The sequence below is a fragment of the Rattus norvegicus genome, chromosome 8 (assembly GCF_036323735.1).
Source record: "Rattus norvegicus strain BN/NHsdMcwi chromosome 8, GRCr8, whole genome shotgun sequence".
In the NCBI taxonomy this organism is placed as follows: Eukaryota; Metazoa; Chordata; class Mammalia; order Rodentia; family Muridae; genus Rattus; species Rattus norvegicus.
This window is the reverse complement of record NC_086026.1, coordinates 40,835,516-40,847,106: the sequence shown is the minus strand read 5'-3', so window position 1 is coordinate 40,847,106 and position 11,591 is coordinate 40,835,516.

Below are 11,591 nucleotides of genomic sequence, written 5' to 3'. Positions count from 1 at the left end.
TACTGTGTGCCAGCCCGTTTACTAAAGGCCATAATTATAAAAACGAACAAGTCTTCAGATCTGGAACTGTAAGCATCTATGTCTAGCAGGATAAATTGTAACAAGAAAATTGTCACCAAAGCTATGGAGTTGAGAACTGCTACTGAAATGCAAAACAGGTAATGACCACAATTTCTTCCTTGGGGAAACTGATATTTGGTATCAAGGGGAGATTTTTAAAAGTGGAAACTGAGTAAGGTGTCTAGGCAAAGAAGATATTGCCCCAAGGAGACACGCACAAATGTAAAGGGACGCTGTGGGAGAGAGGTAATTCTTGGGGGCTTCAGGCTTCTCCACCTTGTTCCTCTGTGTCACAGTCTCTCACTGAACCTACAGCTTGTTTTTTTTTGGGGGGGGAGGGGTTGTTGTTGTTGTTTTTTGAGTAGGCCCCAGCAATCCTCTTTTCTCCCACTCCAAGTGTTGTTTAAAGATATCCATACCACACCCAGCTTTGGACTTGACTACTGGGGATCTGAACTCAGGCCCTCATGCTTGCACCCTGAGCCATCTCCTCAGCTCCCCGCTAGTTAGTGGACTATGAGGCTGGCTAGTAAAGGGAGTGAAGAGGTCCCATTGCTGAGGCTTCCTGCTCCACTGGTGCTGGGCATTGTGTCCATATCCTTTTGGATGGTTTATGAGACAATGCTGCTAAACACCCCCCACCTCTTTCATATCACAGCAGTCTGGTTTGACTGTGGTTTGTTCACACTGAAGCTCACATTGAGAGGGATTTATGCTAGACCTCCAAGGAAGATGTTATGACACCCATTTTACTATGTGCCTCAGCCTATTTTATGCCACCATAATGGAATGAATACCCAATGCCAGATAACGTACAAAGCTGAAAGAATATTTCGGTTGATGATTCTAGCAGCAGGAAGGTCCAAACACAGAAGCTTAGTAGGAACGTTAGAATGTGATTAAGAGACTCCAACCTCTTGAATGGCTTAATGCTGCCTCCCTGAAGTGGGCCATGTCTGGTGGGAGCTAGGGAGGCAGAAGATTAGTAATTCAAGGACATTCTCAACTGCACCGGAAGTTCAAAGCCAGTGTGGGTTTTTAGATGAAGGTGAACCTGAACGTTCGGTCTCATTTCACTTCTCATAGAAATACAAGTTCCGCCTGTGGCCAGTTTGCGTTCTACTTCTCTTCCCACCTCTCCACATGTGATATATCCCTGGGGCCCTCACCAGTGTGAACTCTCCACACAACAGGATGATTGGCCAAATCAGTCTCTTTCCTTTATGCATTAGCACAAAGCAGACAGATACACATAGTAAAATGGATCTAATAATATCTTCCTTGCAGGGCTGGCATCAAGGTTCCCTGTAGAAACCTGAGAGCCTTCTGTCTCTCGAGGCTGCGAATCCTACTGTCTGTTAAAACGGAACCTTGCAAGTGGAGCTGGTAGATTCTGACTAACCCAACCAGCAGTGCAATGGGGGTCCCCCTCATGAACACTGAGCAGGGGAATTTGAGTGGAGGAGAGGGCTCTTTCTTCAGTACCTAAAGAGTCAGACGTGCACAAACCCATGAGCAGAGCACCAGAGGGGCTGGGAAGCAGAACTGTGGTAATGGGGCTTCATTCAGATCATCTATGCCAGGTGAAATCATGAACTGCTGAATGGAGCAATGGATGCTTAAGAGAGAAGGGCTGTGGGGGTTATCTGTTAAGTACTGATGTAAGCATCGTGTATCATCAATTGTCAACTATCATAACCAATGACAGTAGAAATACTTATAGTAACAACAGCTTCCAAGACACTCAGCTCTGCAAGACACAGAAGGCTGTGTGGAATATATTTTTTTCTATGTGGTTTATTTTACTTGTGTTATTTAGTTTATGCCCCACAAACCTCACAATGGACCTCACTAAGAACCCCATGACATGGACAAACCAAAGCATGACCAAGTTAAAAACCAGAGTTTCCATCTAGAAGCTAAAGTAGGGAGAATTCCCCGGAGCATAGGCCTCACTCCAGTGCCATTTGAGTATTGCCTTCCTTCGCTTAGGGAGAGTTAGTGCCTTGGATCCTTTCCTACCTGCAACAGGGTGGGACTGGGATTGTGGGGCATTATATAATCAGGGCTGAGCACAGCAAATCAGAGTTGGGGAGGGGAGATAGCTCTCTCCACACAGCTGTGGGGTGAAGAAGCATTGCAATGAAGCTTCTCATGTGAAGCTGCGGTGGGAAGCCGCGCTCTGCTAACCCCTCCAATGAGAGCTCGTGGATAACTATATATTACAGCTGGAATCGCAGGCAGTAATTACTAGACAGGAATTGAGCCTGAAAGGTGAGATGGGAGCGGCTGGCAGTGGAGCCCTTTGCTCTCCTCGCCCACAGATAATGTTTGTAGACAGAGAAGAGTGGGACCCTGGGACCTGGAGGAGGGGATGAATTTTAGAATTCTAAGTGCCCTGTGCCCCTGACTGTAGCAAAATCATAAACAACTCTAGCCAGTACCCAAACTGATATATTCAAATGCCTTGATAAAATGACCAAAGCAGACTATTAGGAAAAAAATACATCAATTTCCTTGCTGTCTCATTAGAACAAAAGTATTCTGATACACTGTAGCCCTCATGCCTCAGTTGACCTCAGCAGAGACCCATGAGAAGACAATAATCCCATCCCAGATACAGCTTGGCTTTTTACATTTTCTTCTTAACTTCCTTTCATTTCTTGATTTGGCTCCTATTGCCCGAACTTCACTGTTTGGTTTCACGGCTACTGCTATTTTGGATTTGTGAAGTCATTTCTATTCTTAAGTGAGGAAGTGTGGTCAGACAGTGCGAGTCCACAGTCAGGTGCTCCAGCATCTCTCTGCCTCAGACAGCGAAGATTCATCCAGCCTGTCTTCTCTGCTTTCCAGGAGGCAACAGGACTGGGTGGGGCTGGTGTTCCATTTGAGGTAGCAGAACACGAATAAAAGATGCCTCCATTACACTTCTGATATATCCATAGTGCTTTGCAAACCCCTAGTCTCCAAGCATTACTTACAGGTTGATCTTACCTGGAAATGACCAGGAATTTCCCTGTGCCCTAAGACAGGGCTCAGCTACTATAACCATCAATCACGTCCAGCTTGGTCCCAGCTCTGTGGATGCACCAAGGCACCTGGCTAGCCTGCTCACCTCTCTTTCTGTTTCCTGTCCCACCTACGATTGGAAAAATGCTTTCCTGTCTTAAAAAATGCATAGACATAGAAGATGAATGAAGACAGAGAGCTAAATTCGCTATTACTATTCTACTTGAACTTGTTTGTTTCCCACGGAAACTAAATAATGGATCTAAACTGTTTGCCGTTATTTTAAGCACATCACAGAAAGCTGTTGAAAACATTTCCCCCCAGTTTCATGATTTTACTTCAAATGCAGTCATTTTCTCCCCTCCCCTATTTGTTTGGTTTTATAGTTTTGCTTTATTTTCTATTGTTTTATTTTTATTTCTTTCAAAGCCTTTGCAAGGGAGAAGATCCTTGACTGACTGGGAGGTGCAATAACAGTACTATTGAGCTGGAATATTACTGACAGTTTGAGAGGATAAGCTCACATGCCCCTGTCCCTTTTCTGACCACAGGTGCTTTGGGACTCTGCCGACATATAGCACTCCCTTTAATTTTCTCCCGTGGGCCCTGAGAAGAGGCTCAGCCAAGGCTGCAGAGGGATCAGATGGCAGAGTTAATCGGTCAGCCTCTGTCATGATTCTACCAGTAGACTGTGAAACCGAGAATTGATATTCCAAAGGAAAGGGAAAAAATTAAATTCATTAAAGGTCCATTACATAATTGCTTAATCACATAATTTTGCTTTTGGAAGGGAACATTTTATTGATCACCTATCCCAGACTCATTACCGGCTAGGAAACTAATACCAGAAAGGAGTCCAACTGCCTCTGTAGCTCGAGGTCATCTGGGCATGCAGGGATAGGACCGAATCTGGATTCACATCTTGAAATGGAAGCTCTTACCTGCTCATCTCACTACTCATGACTTCTACACAAACGAGGGGGATTCAATCAGCATATCTGCTTATTTTGGTTATGCATATATTAAGCAAATGTTATGCAAAGACTAATCAAGTGAAACAGGTCGCATTAGGTTCTGATGACACACATATTGAGGCAAAATGGTCCCAGTTCCTGGAGCTCAGAGTAAAAGGCCACCAGGCTGAATCCATGCCTCCCTTTCCCTCCCTTCAGCTTGATTCCTAGCCCTTTTCCTGAACTCCTGGTTTCCCATTTCAAAGCATCAGAGGACCATTCTGATGTGACTCTGAACTGTTAATTGAAGCTTTGTATTTGGGATTATTGATGGGGAAGATTGAAGAGCAGAGCACAGGATCTGGATGAAATCAGGGTGTGTTTCTGGATGAAGGCAGGGTGTGTTTTTCTTGCTTGTCTGGAGGAAATCTCATCTTACTTTCTCAATCTAACTGATACAATCTGATGATTGCTATAGTTTATCTTTTAAGTGCAGGTTTAGAAATTAAATCAACAGAATAACAGTACAGAATGCTGGTTAAATAAAAAAAAGTGATTAGGACTGACATCATAGCAGAGGGAACTGAAGAATGTTTGCAAAAGTAGGCGTGTTTGATCCTTAGCCTACAGCCTGCCCTTCATGTTCTCTTGTCCTTTCCATCTTCAACATAGATGATGTAGAATAAAGGTCCTTACTATGTGCAACCAACTTCATATTGGACTTCTTAGCCTATAAAACTCTGAGAAATAAATGCATATTCTTTTATGAAATACTGAGAAGGTGCTATTCTGTTGTAGATAGAGAATCAGCACCAGAGGGTAAAGCTATTGCTACAACAAAGAGCTGAAACTGTGTAAGCGTCTCTGAGTCCAGGTAATGAGTCGCAGCTGGAAGATTTGGAGGTTCAGATTTGAAAACGTCTAGATTGCCGTAAAAGAAACATTAAGGGTGATTGTGATGAAGACTCTGGGGAAGTGAAGAATGTAACTTCCTAGAGGTTACTTAAGTAACTATGAGTAGACTGTCATTAGGAATGTAGTCTGGAAAGGTCACAGATGGAAATAAACAGCAAGGTACTAGACTAGAGGAAAGGCTTGTGACAGGTGGTAAGGAACTTGGACGAATTGTGCTCCTGGCCATTGACTTTATGGAAGACTGGCTTGAAGAGCTTGGATATCTGATAAAGTTTCTAGAAAAATGTGTAAGGAGCTACATGGATACTTTTAACCATAAGCAGTAATATGTGAGAGAAAAGAAAAGGCTCAAATAAGGAATCTATAATTAAAAGAGAAACAGAATAGAAAAAAATGAAAAATTTACAGCCTGGCCATGTGAAAATGAGAAGGTACTTGGAAGTACAACCCAAGGGTGTGACCAAGGACTTTTTATTAAGGTAAATAGAGATGGCTAGAAAGGATCATAAATGCAACAGAAAATATCCCCAAAGACATCTGGGCCATCTTTTAGGCTACTCTTCCCATCACTGACCCAGATCTTTCGAAGGGCCAAATGGTTTCTAAGGAAGGATCCAGGACTATATTCCTGGGTTTAATGATCAGAGCTGTGTTGATCTTTGGCCTCTGAATCATCTCAGCATATCTGAACTCAGCATATCATGTCACAATCATGGCCCATATGAGCCCAGGCACACAGCTTTGGAGGGAATATGCTAGAAGATTGGGTGGCCTTGATGTATGTCAACTCTGAAGCTAGGCAGAAATCAAAACACGCAGAGCCATCCATAGTATCCTCCACCTAGACCTCAGAGAGTGTGTTAGATAACTTAAATAAATTTGCTTCAGCTGTGTAGTACCTCTAGGGAGCCCATCAGATGCACAATGTCTCTGTATAAGTAGAGAAACTTAGAGAACAACTCCAACCTGGGACAGAGGCAAATCTCAAGAATGCTGAAGTGTGGGCTCAGCCCAGGGGCCCGAGGCTTTGAAAACCCGACTGTTATCCTTAAATGCACCCAGGGGTCAGTACATGCAGCCAAAAGAGATTACTCCTTAGCTCTAAGATTCATGGCAAGGGAGGGAGAAATATTAAAGAAGGTTTGAAAGTCGAGGGTGATTTGATACATATGACATAACCAAAAAGGGAGAGATATGGGGGAGAGGAAGAGAAACAATAAGAGGGGTTCCGAGGGCACAAGGGAGGGTACTGGGGTGCAAGGATATGTTAGAATAGAGTTTAAGGGCAGACATATATGAACATGGAGTAATGAAACCCAGTACTTTGCTATGCTAACTTGCAATTTTTTTGAAAAAAAAATGAGCATGTTCTAAACTCTGTAACTTTTACTTTATTAATTCTATATCTTTATTCCCACCCGACCCCTCCCACTGTTGTCTTCATACCTGCATTAATAAAGACCTTTCATCAATGCAGCTTTGATGCTAGAGAAAAAGCTGCAGATGTGCTATTTAGCAGAATGTGACATAAGCAAACATTTCTATAAGCTAGAGGTTTAATGAGTACACATGGCATACCTCTCTAAAACCCTTCACATGGCTTTTATGGTCTCTTACATTGGCAAAATATGAACACACTCGCTAATAAGACTCAAAGACACAATCAAAATTAACGAATGAACAAATAAATGAGACGTGCTATGTACGCAGTGGAGTTTCATCGAGCCAAGGAGAATGAAAGTAGGTTGTTTACAAAAAGCCGGTGCACCTGGAGATCATCATGGTAAATGCCATAAGTCAGTCTTAAAATGAAAAGAATAACTTAGTTTTCTTCATATGTGGAAGCTATAGGGAGAGGGAAATGAGACTTAAAATGAGGGCTACTAGGGATAGGCAAAGAGGAGGAACACAAAAGAATAATGGAGAGTGAATATGACGAATATGATGAAATATATGCAGGTATAAAATGTCATAATGACCCCATAAGGTACACTTAATACACAAAGACTCACATATTTCCGCCCTTGGGTTTTCAAATGACTTGGGGAAAGTCACCTCTCTTTTCATGCCTGTTTTTCCTCTTTGGAAAAGGGAGTGCCTATTGCTAATCCTGCCATTGCCACATTTTGAAAATGTGTAACTTGTTTGATGTTACGTAGGTTCACAACTAGAGAGGAATTAGCCTTGGAATGAATCATGCCTGACATCTCACCCATATTTGATTTAGATGAGACTGGGGACATTGGAGTTTCCATTTGATGTAGGACTAAGTAATGATTTTCTTACTACAGGGATGGGGTGAGTATATTTTGCATTGGGAGGAAATGAGATGAATTGGGACCTGGGGTGGGCTACTCATAACTATGGTTTGAATATGTCCTCCAACATATATTGGAAACATATTCTCTAGGTAACAAATGTGATGGTTCAACCCTAAAGGAAAGTAAATAAGTAAATAAAGTAAATAAGACTGCCATTATAACTATGATTACAGTCATTGTTTCAAGAATGGGTTAATTATCACAATCATGCACTGGTCATAACACACAAATTCTGCTTCACCCTTCTTTTTTGAAAAAAAAATCTTTATTTTCTCAATATTTGTTTTGTGACACAAAGGTTCACACTTATGCCTCATGCATACTGGACATGCACACCTCTGAGCTGACTATGTTCCCTTTCCTGCCTCAGAAGGAAAGATCCTATTACCATGGACAGACACAGCATAGCAGCCCTCTTCAAATGCCAGCACTTTGCCATTGGACTTTCCATTCTCCAGCCTGGAAAATATATTTATTTTCTTTCTGTTACTCGGTCTGGCTATCCTGATACCTACATAAAACAGAATAAGACAATCAGGTCTCAGCAGGAATATAGAGCCACCAAAGCTACATGAAAAATATCCAGTCCTGGCTTTTGCGTCTTGGGACCAACAGGAAATATAATAGGCAAGAGAAGCCATAAGATGCTTGGGCATCTTCAAAGTCACGGGAATAATGATGTGATCTGTGTCAAGAGGTGAAATCTAGAACATCCACCTTTATTTCCTGTTTCTTGTCTGGTCTCACACTGGAAGCTGCACCTGGGTTGGCCTGCAGGGGTAGTCAGCATGAGCCAAAGGTTATTTTCAATGTCTAGCCTTCAGGACAGAAGGCTCTCCCCATCAAGGAAGGTAAAGTTAGACCTAATTTGTTCCCAATGTGGTCCATAGGTCACCATCCCACTGTTTTGTGACCGCTATCTGGTTTTGAGTGTCTAGGAGTGGGCAAACTCCTCTTGAATGCCAAATCATATGGCATGAGCAGGCTCTGACTTACAGGAAAGCAGAAAAGAGAAGACAAGGAATGTTCCGAGTAGACATGTGGCTTGTAGACAGTTGATGTGAGAGCTTCTTTGACTAGGCAACCATGGTAGTAACTTTTAGCCTCTTTTTCATTTTTTTTGAGGCAGAGCTCAAATCCTTGAATAGCAGCATTTAATTTCTCTCCAAATACATAAGATACAGTACTCGGGAATTCATTGCTCAACCCAGTTCCAAGTTCTTTGTGTCTCCGTCTTCTACATGTACACACCACAAACACACTCTGACCCACATACTACAAACACACACACACACACACACACACACACACACACACACACACGCACACACACATGCACACATGCACACATTCACATGCATACACGCACACACGCACACACATACACACACACACACATACACTTCATTGGTATCCTTGGATCTGGAGCCAGGTCCAGCATATTTCTCCTTATTTTCTTCCTCTAAGAAACAGAGATTTCCCCTGATTAGTGGTGTTTGCATCTTCACATATCCATCTTCTTTTGGAGAAATACCTGTTTCCATTGCTTAGTTTTAATTATTAATTTAACTTTGGTTTTTGGTTGACTTGTTCAGCAGATCTTCAAGATCCATCAAACAGTCAGCCTTGTGGCTCTGGCTGGGTAGGGAGATATTGCACACTGTAAGTTGTCTTTTTGTAAGTATAAACTTTCAGATCGGTTAGATGAGTAAGTTTAAATATTTGCCATACAATAGCGTGCCTGTCCTCAACAGTGAACTATAAACTTAAAAGTTGTTAGGAAGCTAAGTCTCAACTGAAGTGTTCTTACAATGTAAAAACAACAAACACACATGTCAGGAAGCAGATAAGGACAACGGAATGATGGAGTTGATGTGACATTTATTTCCCAGCATCTTTAAAAAAGCATCAAACTATATGTGTGTGTGTGTGTGTGTGTGTGTGTGTGTGTGTGTGTGTGTGTGTGTGTGTGTGTGGCAGGGGAGTTCTAGAATCTACTCAGTATTTATCTCTCCCATTTAAAAACAATAATGTCAAACCAGCCCTGATATTGACCATTCTTGAAGGAACATGGAAATTAAAAATGTACTACAACTTGCATTTAACTGCAAGGACTTAGCAGGTCTGGGGTGCTATTTGTGGATTCAAAATCTCCCTCTATTAAAAAACAAACAACAAGCACAAAACGCAAAACCTTATGTGCATCTTCCCTTTAGAGGACACCTCTCGCTGATCTGTGACAATCACACTGAAGCCATCTGGTAGCCTGTAACTCGCAGTCCTGGCTGATGGAAATTGCTGGATTTGCCCTCTACTGAGCAAAAAACCTGTTGGGTCTAAATTACTTTCTGTACAAGTATGAATGGATGCCCTTGTCACCATGGCCTTTCAGGCTAACATGGCTCAAATGTCTGGGCTTCTTGATCATCCTCGCAATGAATTTTTTTTTTTCTGTGATGAAAAAGACAGCATGTTTATTTCTCTGCATGATCCATTTTTTCCCTATATTGACTGTCAGGGTCACTTTTTGGCCACTGGTGAAGCATGAGAAGATTTGATAGTCACTGGGAGGAGGTCAGCTGGGTGCTGGGAAGGTTTTCACACACAGTCATAACTGATCTGGAAGTGGGTATCTCCCCTCCTCATTGTCCTTGTGGCTGAGAATTCTTTTTGACAGACTTCTGTAGTATGGCATTGGGTAGGGATGTTATTTCACAACAAAGAGCGGTCCTTAGGACTGCTCACAGTGACACATTCTACACCTACCCTCCCCCTCCCCAAATCTCCTGCATAGCCTGTGATGTCGGGTCACTCGATTTCAAAGTCTTGCTGTGTTGATTCTTGATTCTGAGAGTGAAAGTAGGCATGTGGCCTGCTTTGATAGCAGCGCTGTCATTGCTGCTGTGTCTCTAGAGCTTTCATAGCATGGCCTTCTTGCCTGACCCACATTTTACTGATGTTTCTTCTAGGATCTATCTGAAGCAGCAAAGGGGGATACCCATGGTATGACCTAGATGTCAAGAAGAGAAGAGTGGGAGGTATGTGTAATACTCCAGTGATCAAAAAATGGTCACATACCAGGCATGATGACACCCATTTCTAATCCCAGAACTGGAAAGGCTGAGGCAGTAGGATTATTGTGAATTTGGATTCAGTTGTGATACATGATCGATTTTATTCTAGCTTGGCTACAGAACGATACCTATCTCAAAGGACAGCAAATAACAATGGAAAAAAATGAAATAAGCATCGATTGTTCTTGACAGGATGTGCAAATGAATATCAGAACTAAGCCCAAGCTGGCACCAGGGAACTGGACTCAAGGTAGGAAGAAACTCAGATAATAATGGAATCAGAAATTAAAACTGGAAGGAGAATAGTTTCTGATTAAATAATGTGGTACTTGGTAGAGGGTACTAAAATGATGGGATTCAGTGGTACCCAGACCATATTAAGCCATTATGCTGTACAATTAGCCAATAATCATGGAGCCTGGCTCTATTATATATCCCTTTCCTTCCCTATATCATTTCTCTTTCAATGCCTTGCACTGCTCATCCTGACTATAATATTCTAATCTTGCTCTCACTCTTGCTCTCATTCTCTCTCATATTTTTACCCCATCCTCACTCCTTAACTGTCAGTTGTTTAGTTTTTAGTCAAAGTGTAATTTCCTCTAGGAAGCCATTTTTAACTACTGTACCCCCTCAGGTTTGGCTAGATACTTCTGTGTTCTTTCCTCTTTCTGATATGCATTTTTTTAATTTTATATTTCTTGGATATTTTATGTATTTACGTTTCAAATGTTGTCCCCTTTCCCCCCTTTCCCATAGCCCCTTTTCTTGCTTCTATGAGGATGTTCCCATTCCCACCCATCCACTCCCACTTCAACTCCCTGGCATTCCCCTACATTGGGAAAAGGAGCCTTCACAGGACCAAGGGCTTATCCTCCTATTGATGCTGAGAAATGCCATCCTCTGCTGCATATGCAGCTGGAGCCATGGGTCCCTCCAAGTGTACTCATTGGTTGGTGGTTTAGTCCCTGGGAGCTCTGGTGGGGTCTGGTTGGTTGATTTTGTTGTTCTTTCTATGAGATTGCAAACCCCTTCAGCTCCTTCAGGCTTTTCTCTATCTCCTCCATTGGAGTCCTCATGCTCAGTCCAATGGTTACCTGCATGCATACTCATCTGTATCAGTAGGGCTCTAGCAGAGCCTCTCAGGAGACTCCTGTCTCATATCAGACTCCTGTCAGTAAGTACTTCTTGGCATCAGCAGTAGTGACTGTGTTTGCTGGCTGCATATGGGATGGATTCCCAGGTGGGGTAGTCTTTGG